This window comes from Argopecten irradians, chromosome 1 (assembly GCF_041381155.1).
Source record: "Argopecten irradians isolate NY chromosome 1, Ai_NY, whole genome shotgun sequence".
Taxonomy (NCBI): Eukaryota; Metazoa; Mollusca; class Bivalvia; order Pectinida; family Pectinidae; genus Argopecten; species Argopecten irradians.
The window spans coordinates 15,465,571-15,480,435 of record NC_091134.1 but is presented as its reverse complement, the minus strand read 5'-3'; positions in this window follow the sequence as shown (position 1 = coordinate 15,480,435).

The following is a 14,865-nucleotide window of genomic DNA, read 5'->3' as shown; positions in this document are numbered from 1 at the left end:
ATTCAGTGTATAAATATCACTTATATCAATAGGGACTTCAATTAAAATCTGTGAAAGTTAATCTTTGGGAACTTATATCGAAATGGAAATCATGAAATTTAGTAGCCATGATAGTTGGATTACAATATTCTATGTACTACTGAGATGTCTAAATTTTCTTTGGAGGATTTTGAGACAACAGAGTACTCTCCACCACCAGAGGTGTTGTACCAACACCACTCCACCACCAGAGGTGTAATATCAACACCACTCCACTACCAGAGGTGTTGTATCAACACCACTCCACTACCAGAGGTGTTGTACCAACACCACTCCACTACCAGAGGTGTTGTATCCACTACCAGAGGTGTTGTATCAACACCACTCCACCACCAGAGGTGTATCAACACCACTCCACCACCAGAGGTGTATAATACCACTCCACCACCAGGGTGTATATCAACCCCACTCCACCACCAGAGGTGTAATATCAACCCACTCCACCACCAGAGGTGTAATATCAACACCACTCCACCACCAGAGGTGTAATATCAACACCACTCCACTACCAGAGGTGTTGTATCAACACCACTCCACCACCAGAGGTGTAATATCAACACCACTCCACTACCAGAGGTGTTGTATCAACACCACTCCACCACCAGAGGTGTTGTATCAACACCACTCCACCACCAGAGGTGTTGTATCAACACCACTCCACCACCAGAGGTGTTGTACCAACACCACTCCACCACCAGAGGTGTTGTATCAACACCACTCCACCACCAGGGGTGTTGTATCAACACCACTCCACCACCAGAGGTGTAATATCAACACCACTCCACCACCAGAGGTGTTGTATCAACACCACTCCACCACCAGAGGTGTAATGTAACAACCCACTCCACCACACAGAGGTGTATATCAACACCACTCCACCACCAGAGGTGTTGTATCAACACCACACCACCACCAGAGGTGTTGTATCAACACCACTCCACCACCAGAGGTGTAATATCAACACCACTCCACTACCAGAGGTGTTGTATCAACACCACTCCACCACCAGAGGTGTAATATCAACACCACTCCACTACCAGAGGTGTTGTACTAACACCACTCCACCACCAGGGTGTTGTATCAACACCACTCCCCACCACCAGAGGTGTTGTACCAACACCACTGCACCACCAGAGGTGTTGTACCAACACCACTCCACCACAAGAGGTGTTGTACCACATGTACCAACACACACTCCACCACCAGAGGGGTGTTGTATCAACACCACTCCACTACCAGAGGTGTTGTATCAACACCACTCCACCACCAGAGGTGTTGTACTAACACCACTCCACCACCAGAGGTGTTGTATCAACACCACTCCACCACCAGAGGTGTTGTATCAACACCACTCCACCACCAGAGGTGTTGTATCAACACCACTCCACCACCAGAGGTGTTGTATCAACACCACTCCACCACCAGAGGTGTTGTATCAACACCACTCCACCACCAGAGGTGTTGTATCAACACCACTCCACCACCAGAGGTGTTGTATCAACACCACTCCACTACCAGAGGTGTTGTATCAACACCACTCCACTACCAGAGGTGTTGTACCAACACCACTCCACTACCAGAGGTGTTGTACCAACACCACTCCACCACCAGGGGTGTAATATCAACACCATTCCACCACCAGAGGTGTTGTACAACACCACTCCACCACCAGAGGTGTTTATCAACACCATCCACCACCAGAGGTGTTGTATCAACACCACTCCACCACCAGAGGTGTTGTATCAACACCACTCCACTACCAGAGGTGTTGTATCAACACCACTCCACTACCAGAGGTGTTGTACCAACACCACTCCACTACCAGAGGTGTTGTACCAACACCACTCCACCACCAGAGGTGTTGTACCAACACCACTCCACCACCAGAGGTGTTGTATCAACACCACTCCACCACCAGAGGTGTAATATCAACACCACTCCACCACCAGAGGTGTTGTATCAACACCACACCACCACCAGAGGTGTTGTATCAACACCACTCCACCACCAGAGGTGTTGTACCAACACCACTCCACCACCAGAGGTGTTGTACCAACACCACTCCACTACCAGAGGTGTTGTACCAACACCACTCCACCACCAGAGGTATTGTACCAACACCACACCACCACCAGATGTGTAATATCAACACCATTCCACCACCAGAGGTATTGTACCAACCCCACTCCACCACCAGATGTGTAATATCAACACCATTCCACCACCAGAGGTGTAATATCAACACCACACCACCACCAGAGGTGTAATATCAACACCACTCCACCACCAGAGGTGTTGTATCGACACCACCCCACCACCAGATGTGTAATATCAACACCACTCCAACACCAGGGGTGAAATATCAACACCACTCCACCAACAGAGGTGTTGTACCAACACCACTCCACCACCAGAGGTGTAAAATCAACACCACTGCACCACCAGAGGTGTAACATCAACACCACTCCACCACCAGAGGTATAATATCAACACCACTCCACCACCAGGGGTGTAATATCAACACCACTCCACCACCAGAGGTGTAATATCAACACCACTCCACTACCAGATGTGTAATATCAACACCACTCCACCACCAGGGGTGAAATATCAACACCACTCCACCAACAGAGGTGTTGTACCAACACCACTCCACCACCAGGGGTGAAATATCAACACCACTCCACCAACAGAGGTGTTGTACCAACACCACTCCACCACCAGATGTGTAATATCAACACCACTCCACCACCAGGGGTGTAATATCAACACCACTCCACCACCAGATGTGTAATATCAACACCACTCCACCACCAGATGTGTAATATCAACACCATTCCACCACCAGAGGTATAATATCAACACCACTCCACCACCAGAGGTGAAATATCAACACCATTCCAGCGAACAAGGTTGTAGCATCAACACCTCTCCACCAGCAGATGTGGCATCAACTTTTTATTTTCGTGGTGACATAAAGTTCTTGTTTTCACACCTCACTAGCTTTTCACGGCGATTTGATTTCGCAATTCACTGTTACTATGAGCAGTTTTACTTTCATTAAACGTTTTTAGCTCACCTGCCGAAGGGCAAGTGAGCTTATGCTGTGGTGCAGCGTCCGTCGTCCGTCCGTCGTCCGGCCATCCGGCCGTCCGGCGTCAACTTTTCCATTTAAACAACTTCTTCTCCAAAACTTGGAGACCTAGAGTCCTGAAATTTGACTTATAGCATGCTGGGATGAAGAGCTACTAAGTTTGTTCAAATGAATGACCTTGATCTTCATTCAAGGTCACAGGGGTCAAATAGGTGAAAATCTTTAACAAACTTCTTCTAAATAACCAAGAGGCCTAGAGACCTGAAATTAAGACCTGTGACATGCTGGAATGAAGGGCTACCAAGTTTGTTCAAATGAATGACCTTGACATTCATTCAAGGTCACAGGGGTCAAAAAGGCTAAAATCTTTAAACGTCTTCTTCTTAATAACCAAAAAGCCTAGGGACCTGATATTTGGCCTATGACATACTGGGATTGAGTGCTACCAAGTTTGTTCAAATGAACGACCTTGACCTTCATTCAAGGTCACAGGGGTCAAAAAGGCTAAAATCTTTAAACGTCTTCTTCTTAATGACCAAAAAGCCTAGGGACCTGATATTTGGCCTATGGCATGCTTGGATCAAGCGCTACAAAGTTTGTTCAAATGAATGACCTTGACCTTCATTCAAGGTTACAGGGGTCAAATAGGCTAAAATCTTTAAACAATTTCTTTTTAATAACCAAGAAGGCTAGAGACCTGATATTATGCATGGGACATGTTGGGATGAAGTGCTACAAAGTTTGTTCAAATGAATGACCTTGACTTTCAGTCAAGGTCACAGGGGTCAAATAGGCTAAAATCTTTAAAACACTTCTTAAAAATCAAAAGGCATAGGGACCTGATATTGGGCATGTTGGGATCAAGGGCTAAAGTTTGTTCAAAAGAATGACCTTGACCTTCATTCAAGGTCACAGGGGTCAAATAGGCTAAAATCTTTAAACAACTTCTTTTTAATAACCAAGTGGCAAAGAGACCTCTAATGTGCTTAGGGATGATATAAATTCTTATTTACACTTTTTGTTAAGTATCACCAGGTTGCAGGTGAGCGATTCGGGCCCATTGGGCCCTTGTTTATTGAGGGGCTGTGGTAGCCGATTGGTTAAAGGGACAATTCAGTCTAAGAGAACATTAACATTTGTACATATATAGAAAAAAAAAAGTTCTAATGGAAATTAGATCAGTCGGTTTTACTGTGATATGCCTGAAAAGCCCATGGTTGTGACATGTGTGTAGATGTTCAAACTCGCTCGCTGTCCGCCATTACACATTGTGGTCGAACTTCTTGTATGCCGAACCCTGTCCCTTGCTCATAGAGTAATGCAACTTTTGTCTAGAACTGCTCAAATCGCTCTGACAGTAGTGTGTTTACCTTATTAGGTGAATTATATTGCCTAATAATCATTTTATCACATTCTCGGTGGTTATGTAGTTTATTTGTTTAACGTGCGTGACTTTGGCTCGGGTATGGGTACAGCGTTCACTTGTACCTGCTTAATCGTATTGATCAACGATTTGATATTTCAACGATATTAATTAAAATACTAAATAATGACGTGGAATTTGTCAATATTTTATGTTATATGTTTCATAAGAAATGTAGAACAATACATTTATGCCATATTTTGCTTCTTTGTTATGTAAAAAAATTAGCCTGAGTGAATTCGACATATAACCACAAGCCCTCAACATCTTGATTGCGAATTCGAATCCATGTGAGGCAGTTGCCAGGTACTGACCGCTGGTCGGTTGTTTTTCTCCTAGTATTCCGGCTTTACTCCACCAACAAACCTTGTACGTCCTTACATGACCCCTGCTGTTAATAAAACGTTAAACTAATAAAACCCAAAACTTTTTTTGGCGACAATTGTTTTCCACGAATATGAAATTCAATCACACACACAAATAAGTTAGTTTTCATTAAGTGATTTAAGTAGCTCATTGTTTGATGTATGGTACAGGCATCACGCCATCACGTATATGACTGAAATGTATACATCCTGTCATGTGGCCTAGTTTTTGTCATTGTATAACTTGACCATCTCAAGGCCTTTAACCGAGATCTCCGTCCTTGTTTTACACAACATTCCAACGTCACTGTTCTGTGATATAAACATTTCATTACTTGGGTGGCATTGGTTGAATTACAAGAATTTTAATTTTGTTTATGCAAGTTTCTTTAGAAAAATCCAGACGTTTTAAAATTCAGGAATTCTACCTCTGTACTAGTTTTTGTCTGAATCTATAAAATGTCTGAAAATGCTTTTTGGATGAATTTGAATTATTCATAGTGTAGCAAACACTTTAATTTCTAAAGTTGATGGATGTTTGTTTCACCAGTAAACAGACAAACTCATCTAAAACAAAATCAGCGCTCTTCCACCCTTTTGCGTGTCACATTTGAAAAACGAAACCAATCCTAACCCTGACCATGAAATTTTCATCCTTGCACTGATGACATACTTTAAACGTACGTATAACCCAGTTGTAATATAATCGTATTTCAAGGTTTTCCCAGCAGACAGTTTGGGTTAAAAAAAAGAAATTACTTATTTCAATAAAGTTGACATGCTAGCAATTTTTTATCTTGGCCCATAAAATGTCTGAAAAAGCTATTTGGATACTGAATTAATCGTTAACATATATTTTCATGTGAAAAGATATCTAAGGTAAGGTTTTGCGCTGTTTACCAATCAGCTACATCTTTTAAAAAGTTCCATATCATACCTTTCTAATGTATAGGCCAATGGACCTCCTTATAATACATTATAAACTCAAAATATGGAAGGGAGTATAAATCTGAAATGAATTCTATATTAATGATTGATACAATTGAACACATGAACTCTTCTCTTATTTGTTCAGTTAATGAACAATTTAAAACAATGAAAGTGTCGGCTATAGTGGTAATATAACAGAATTTTCTAAATTTTCCGTTATATATCTTATATTTTCAAGGCAATTTGGATGCCATGGAGCTAGTTTCCAAAGGTAAAGGGGACTTCAACAATTATACAACAATAAAAATTGTGTGAATTCTACGATATCATACATCAACACCTACTTTTTAGCCCACCATCATCAGATAGTGGGCTATTCAAATCGCTTTTCGTCCGTCCTTCCGTTAACAATTCTTGTTATCGCTATTTCTTACAAAGCACTGAGGGGACAATTCTCTTATCTCATATGTAGGTTTCCCTAGGGCCCTAGTTGTGCATATTGTATTTTGGGACTGATCGCTCAACAAGATGACCGCCAGACAGCCATCTTGGATTTTGATAGTTAAAGTTTACTATCGCTATTTCTCAGAAAATACCGAAAGGATCATTCTCAAATTTCAAAGGTAGGTTCCCCAAGAGCCTAGTTGTGCACATTGCGATTTGGGATCGATCGGTCAGCAAGATGACCGCAAAGAAGCCATCTTGGATTTTGATAGTTAAAGTTTGTTGTCACTATTTCCCAGAAAGCACCGAAAGGATCGTTTTCAAATTTCATTTGTAGGTTCCCCGAGGACTTTCCTAGTTGTTTTTCATATTGCATTTTGGGACCGAACAGAGACCAAGATGGCCGATAGGCCGATGTATTCGATTTTGATAGTTAAAAGTTTGTTATCGCTATTTCTAAGAAAAAAGTATTGAAGGGAGCATTCTCAAATTTCATGTGTATGTTCCCTTCGGCCCTAGTTGTGCATATTGCGATTTGGGCCCGATCGATCAACAAGATGGCAGCCGATAGTTAAAGTTTGTTATCGCTATTTCAGAAAGATAGTTAAAGTTTGTTATCGCTATTTCAGAAAGTACTGAAAGGATCGTTCTCAAATTCCATATGTAGGTTCCCCGAGGACCTAACTAGTAGTTCTGCATATTGCATTTTGGGACCGAACGGTTACCAAGATGGTCGATAGGCCGCTATCTTGGATATTGATAGTTAAAGTTTGTTATCGCTTTTTCTAAGAAAAAAAGTGTTGAAGGGAGCATTCTCAAACTCCATGTGTATTTTCCCCTAAGGCCTCGGTTGTGCATATGCCGATTTTGGTCCGATCGATCAACATGATGGCCACTAAGCAGCCATCCTGGATTTTGATAGTTAAAGTTTGTTATAGCCATTTCTCAGAAAGAACTGAAGGGATCGCTTTCAAATGTCATATGTAAATGGTTCCCCTAGGGCCCTAGATGTGCATATTGCGTTTTGGGACAGATTGGTCAACAAGATGACCGCCAATCAGCCATCTTGAATTTTGATTGTTAAAGTTTGTTACCGCTATTTCTCAGAGAGTACCGAAAGGAGCGTTCTCAAATTCCATATGTAGGTTCCCCTAGGGCCTTAGTTGTGCATATTGCGTTTTGGAACCGTTTGGTCAACAAGATGGCCGACATGCCGCCATCTTGGATTTTGCTGGTTGAAGTTTGTTACCGCTATTTCTCAGAAGGTACTGAAGCGATCCCTCTTTCCATTGTCAGACATAGATCATTCTCTGGCGGACGCCAAGATCCCTCTGGGATCTCTTGTATTTTTTTAACAGATCAGTTTGATCTCTTCCGACGAACAATTGTCATATAAAACATATTTTTATCAGATCGACTATTCATTTTGATAATTCCATTTCGTTTTTTTAACGACGAAGACTCAAGTGACCTATTCTAATCGCCTTTTGTCCGTCGCCCTGCGTCGTCGTCGTCCGTTGTGTGTTCGTATACAATTAACATTTTCGACTTCTTCTCAAAAACCGCTGAAGCAAATTCAATGAAATTTTGCACAAACCTTTTAAAGATTAAGACTAATCAAAATTGTGAATTATATGGTCCCCACCCCATAGGGAACTGTGGGAGGGGTCAAAATGGTTTAATTATTCTCCACTCGTAGATGTGGTAGAATCAAATACTCTCCATAGATTGAAAGGTCTCAAGACCCTCTACCAAAATTGTGAATTTCATGGCTCTGGGGTCTCAGATTTTCCACTGGGGAGGGGGTCAAATTTACTATAGTTTATACAGGAAAAACACATTTCCGAATATTATTAGCTCAATTTTCATAGGAAATTAATCAAACTTAGAATTAGTAGCCGGAGATAGCATCTTAACATCATATCCATATAGCTTCTGGCTGATGCCCAGGGGCCAGAGGGGCGGGGCCAAAAGGTGTCAAAATGGCTTAAATTTCAAAAAATCTTCACCATGGGGTCTCAGTTTTTCCCCTGGGGAGGGGGTCAAATTTACTATAGTTTATATAGGAAAAACACATTTATGAGTATTATTTGTTCAATTTTCATAGGAAATGAGTCAAACTTGGTTAGAATTATTTGCCTGAGATAGCATCTTAACATCACATCCATATAGGTTCTGGCTGACCCCCAGGGGCCAGAGGTGCGGGGCCAAAAGGGGTCAAAATGACTAAATTTTCAAAATTCTTCTTCTCCATTCACATATGTTGTAGAATCAAATACTCTTCATAGATTTAAAAGTTTCGATGTCTCTACCAAAAATGCGAATTTCACGGCTCTGGGGTCTTTCTGACAATTTCCCCCTGGGAAGGGGGTCAAATTTACTATAGTTAATAAAGGAAAACACGTTTATGAGTATTATTTGCTCAATTTTCATGGAAAATGGGTCAAATATGGTTTGAAATATTAGTCTTGAGAAAGAATTTTTTGCATCATACCTATATAGGTTTCTGTTGACCCCCAAGGGGCTGGAGGGGTCGGGGGTCAAAAGGGTCAAAATGGATAAAATTTCAAAAGTCCCCTATTGAATTCACAGATTTGATAGAACCAAATACTCTTCATAGATTGAAAGGTCTTTAGGCCCTCTCCAGAATTTTTGGGGTCTCAGATGTTCCTCTGGGGAAGGGGTCAAATGTATTATAGTTTATATAGGGAAAACACATTTATGAGCATTATTTGTACAATTTTCATAGGAAATGTAACATATGTGATGGAACCAAACACTCTTCATACAAAATGTAGATTAAAAGGTTAAATTGGAATCAATTTTAGTGACTTTAAGAGAGTGATGGGCCCATATATAGTACTTACACGGCTTTGTTTTATTCTGTATCTGAACCCAGGTGACTGTTAAAATGAACAGTCGGGCACGGCTTTGTTTTATTCTGTATCTGAACCCAGGTGACTGTTAAAATGAACAGTCGGGCGAGGATGGCTAAAGTCGGTAAAAATGGTGTGAATGTATCCAGTATAATTTCTTATGAAATGGAAAAATAAAATCTCTCGTCAAAATCTGTCTGCGTACGAAGAAATTAATTTAAAGTATGGAAATTCTAAAACGTCCTCCCGGCTCACTATGTCCGTGGTTACATTTCCACGCAGCCTCGCTTTCAATGCTTTCAACTTTTCTTTACTTTATTGGTCAGAACTGGGAAACTAAGCAGAACTTGACCGTCGTATTAATATGTGAGAACTTTTGGAAGGCCAATGAACGCATTTAGACTGGTTTTCTTTGCCCAACTATTCACTTTAAGACTTATGTTTCTCTTGTTTATGTTAACCCATAAAATGTTGTTTACACACTAGGATATATTTAAATTTTGTAGATTGTAGCAAACACTTAAAAGTTGAAAGATAGTTCACAAACAAACGTGAGAAAACTCTCTTTAAAAAGTCAACGCTCTTTCACCCTCTTGCGTGTCAAATTTAGAATTACGAAACCAATTCTTACCTGACCGAAAATTCTACGTCCTTGTCCTGATGTGGTGAAATACTTCGAGTGTATGTATAACCCAGTTGTAATATAATCCTATTTTAAAGGTAGGTTTCGCCTTACCTAATAAATGTTTTTTGTAAGACCTGATCAACGGGGGAACATATATCGACATCTCCTTGTTATGTAAAAAGTCATTTTTCGACATAACTAACGATGTATGTCGAGGTGACAACATTTAACCAAACATATCGTCATCTAAATGTCGACATGTCAATCTGATTGAAATTATATCTTGATTTCGCGTCGGTCTGGTAAACCTCCTCTCTGATGCAACAGAGAGGAGGTCTTCCGGAACGGTGAGAGAATCAAGATATGATTTTAATCAGATTGGTCTACATGTTTATGTAATATTGTCGTAATTATTAAGTGGTAAACACTAAATGTCAACATACAAAAAGTTGAACTAGATGTGATGTCGATATTGTCTATTAATATAGAAATTCGTTGTTATATTTAAATCGCACAAATAAAATGGTCGAGATTTGGAAATGCTTTATTGATAAGGATTAATTGACTCTGTGAATATGTTACCGTTGAAAAAGCATGTCGAGAAACTGTTGTTGTTTCCAATGGACACGTATTTTATATCCTACGCCAAAATTCACTTGGATATCAAAAGTAACAAGGAAGAGCGTGACGCTACCCAAATTGGTACACGTTTTGGAGATAATTGTTGAAATTTTCTAACGTGTGAATAAAGATTTTTCTCTTAACATTCAACAAATAGATATCTTTAGCTTTAATTTCATGATTTGTTTACTTGTCAGCAGTGCATACATCCGCGGTCCAGCTCTGTGTTTCAGCAGGTTCAAGTACCCGAAATGGTACATCTCCTAAATATGGTTTGAAAATGTTTGAATTCATTTAAGGAAAGTTCTTTCTTTTAGTTTAAGTCACATATCTGTCAAAAATATCCCATGCAGTAATTGTTTTCCTTGTTTTAAAACATATAGTATCTTTAGGGTTGTCGTACGACGTCATTTCCCGGATTTTTTTTCTAAACGCTTATACAGTTTACTTTGTAAGAACACGGAGAAATTATATCTACATATATATGCAAACCGTTTTTTTAAGTCACCTGAGACGAAGTCTCAAGTGACCTATTCTAATCGCCTTTTGTCCGTCGTCGTGCGTCGTATGTCCGTTAACAATTTATATTTTCGACTTCTACTCAAAAACTGCTGAAGCAAATTCAATGAAATTTTGCACAGACCTTCTAAGGCACATGGCCAATCAAAATTGTGAATTATATGGTCCCCACCTCCCTGGGGGCTGTGTGAGGGGCCAAAAGGGGTAAAATTGACTGTAATTTCAAAAATCTTCTTCTCCACTCACAGATGTGTTGGAATCAAATACTCTTCACAAATAGAAATGTCTAAAGGTCCTTTACAAAAATTGTGAATTAAATGACCCTGGGGTCTCAGGTTTCCACTTGGGGAGGGGGTTAGGTTTACTATAGTTTATATAGGGAAAACACATTTTTGAGCATTATTTGGTCATTTGTAAAAGGAAATGAGTCAAATGTTTTCAGAATTATCCCTATGAAACGGCCATTGAATCCTATAAACAAATTTTCCATGACTGACTCCAAGAGGCCTTAGGGGTGGGGCCAAAAGGGGTCAAATAAGCTAAAACTTCAAAAATCTTCTTCTGAAATTCTGGAACTGTTAGAATCAAATACTCTTCATAGATGGAAAGGTCTTAAGGTCCTTTACAAAAATTGTGAATTATATGACCTTGGGGTCTCATGTTTCCCCCTGGGGAGGGGGTCAAGTTTACTGTAGTTTATATAGGAAACACACATTAATGAAAGTTATCTGCTTATTTTTCATAGGAAATTAGTCAAACTGGGTTAGAATTATTAGCATGAGATAGCATTTTATCGTCATATCCATATTGGTCCTGGCTGACCCCCAGGGGCCTTAGGGGCGGGGCCAAAAAGGGTCAAATAGGCTAAAACTTCAAAAATCTTCTTCTGAATTCACAGATTTGATGGAACCAAATACTCTTCATAGATTGGAAGGTCTTAAAGCCCTTTACAAAAATTGTGAATTTCATCTCCCTGGGATCTCAGATTTTCCCCTGGGGAGGGGGTCAAATTTACTATTGTCTACATAGGAAAAACACATTTATGAACATTATTTCCTAATTTTTGATAGGAAATGAATCAAACTGGGTTAGAATTATTAGCCTCAAATAGCATTTTAACACCATATCAATATTGGTCCTGGCTGACCCCAAGGGACCAAAGAGGCGGGGCCAAAATGGGTCAAAATGGCTAAAATTTCAAAAATCTTCTTCTGAATTCACAGGTTTGATGGAACCAAATAATCTCCATAGATTAAAAAGTGAAATTTATAAAATCACTGACACTGACTGACTTTTAGTTTTGTTTTGTTGTTTAACGTTAGCAAAGCAAATTGGAATTTTAAGCATAAGGTTTGGAAACATAATACACTAACTATCAAAATGAAAAACCAAAAAATAAAAATTCTAATTCGAAAGTTCAACTTTAAAATTTATTTTAATTCTATTTTTTTTATAGATTTGAACCAACTTTGCAATGCAGCACTCAGGTGACCGTCGAGGCCTCTTGTGCCTCTTGTTTTTACAAATCTGTGAGGGCAAAACAGTTTTCATGTGTTTGAAGCAGTCGAAACATTTAATTATCAAATAACTATATTTGTATGATAAGAATCTTAGCGTTACGTGTATCAAAATGGAATGCATAGCTACTTACACAAATGTCGTCTAAATGCAAATTTCTGATAAATATAAAAAAAAAACTATTATTTGAACAACACGACTACAAGTATTATAACATATTGTAAGGTATTGCCATGTTATAAACTCCCGTATACATTACATCTATACTGTGTATGTCATCTCCTAAACAAGAAAACCATTTTACAAAAGTAAATCAATGTTGTAGTCCGTAGGACAATGTGTCGCGTTTTCACATTTATCTGTCATAAAGAGAAGGTTGAATACAGACTGGCGATTTACTTGCTGCAAATTGGTGAATCCTCTGTGAAGCTCCCTGTTCTCAAGTTTATTTATTCCCGTAAACTCTATGCATGCAAACTTAATTTTTTTAACGTTATCAACATTTGTACTTGTAAAATTCTCAACAGCTGATTATACAACATAGATATTTCATTTAGTATCGTAAGACTTTTGATACTGCTCTTCACGAAGAGATATAAATGGACCCAATAAATAAAGGTACCGTCGACTAATGCTCTAATATTAGATTTTAACCAAGGTGAATAATGTTTGAGGAAATTATGCCATTTTGTCGGCATATCCTTCCTGGAATTCCGTTTCATTAAGAAACCAACTATCTATGTATAACTGTATGCAACCATGGCAAAGATACAGTAAGGTTTTGTTCAATATGAGCTTTTTGATCACCGGCCTTAGTAATAGAATGTTAAGAACCGGTAGGATGATTATACTAAAAACGCTTATTGCCTATACCAAATCGTACAAAAATGCTGGCTTGATCTAAAATTATATTTCTACACATTGTCACATTTTAGTATTGAATGGCTGCCTATATAGCTACTTGCATATCATTATACTAGTAATAATTATAAGTTTAAGAATTGATAAAAACAGTTTATTTCTTTATTCTTTCTGAAATACATAATCTTTAACATTTACCTGTGGAAGTAACCTTTAATTTCACTTGATATGTTAAACATTGTTTAATTAATCTTATCATTTCAAGTATAATAAAGTAGGTATATTGGATGTTGTTAAACTTTAATGATGAAAATAATGCCGAAGAAAAGAATATATAATATCCACGTTGAATTGTAATACGGGGCTGATTTTATATGCCTACTGGACGATGTATGATGGCTGTTTATCGCCCCGCTGACATGAATGGTTTGTCGGGTATTTAATTTCCTTCGGAGTGGGTATTTGTCATCCACAAGGGGTCTGCACAATTGACAGCTGAAGTGAATGTTCGATTGTATTGTACAATTTGTTAGGATCGAGTGAATGATGAATTGATAATATGTTCAACACTGATTGGGTTGGCACCTTTGCAATGCGGCTATCGTGGAGGGATGACTATGGTCCCATTTTACATCTGCTAGTATGCAATCAGAAAAAGACTCTGACATTTCCATCAGATCTTATTTAGAAAGTTTTCCTCTTTAAAATTTGGGTTTGCTTCAGTTTGCCCTCCGAAAATATGCCAGAAAGACATTTTTCATATTAGTGTATTCCCACAACACTGTAGTAAGGCTGCACTTTAAAAAGAAAAACATCCACTATCACAAGGAGACACAACACGAATACACTGCAGTCTCCCAAAACACACTATCAAATGGAGACACAACATGAATACACTGCAGTCTCCCAAAACATATAGACACACACACAACAAACAAAAACAAAACTCCATGCACGGGATGCAGTCTTTAAATGATCCTAACTTTTAAGACTAATCAACAAACCACTGGGACATTCACAATGAGGCACGCATGGACACAAAAATTAATTAATATCGTAAATGGCTAAGTTTAATTATTGATTTAAACTGTAGTTTGATTTAAAGCCAATACGCCTCTTTGGACTTTCAATTAATTATTAGTCATGATATTCATGTTGATAGCTTTTTAAAAATGAAATTAAAACATTGTGATTTCTCTTTGATCGGCAAAATAAGGTTATTTTGTTTCCTTGCAATGATATAAACCCACCGTATGGGCTGCATTTCGAACTTCCATGCCATACAATTATTTTGTCTTTCTATGTCTCATTAATGAATGAGACGACCAGTCCTTTAAATGAAAAGAAAACCATACGTAATGTTATAGTCCTTCTTGGAAAATGAATAAGGCATAAAGTCTATTTGATAATCTTTAAATGCTCAATGAATGGTACATTATCGCGTATTTTGGTTGGTTTTATAGCATGTTCCTACCCATATAGAGCCCCAGTGCTGTGAGCCTCAAAGTCGAGTTTTAAGGTAACCGAACAACAATGGCGGTTTAACTTTT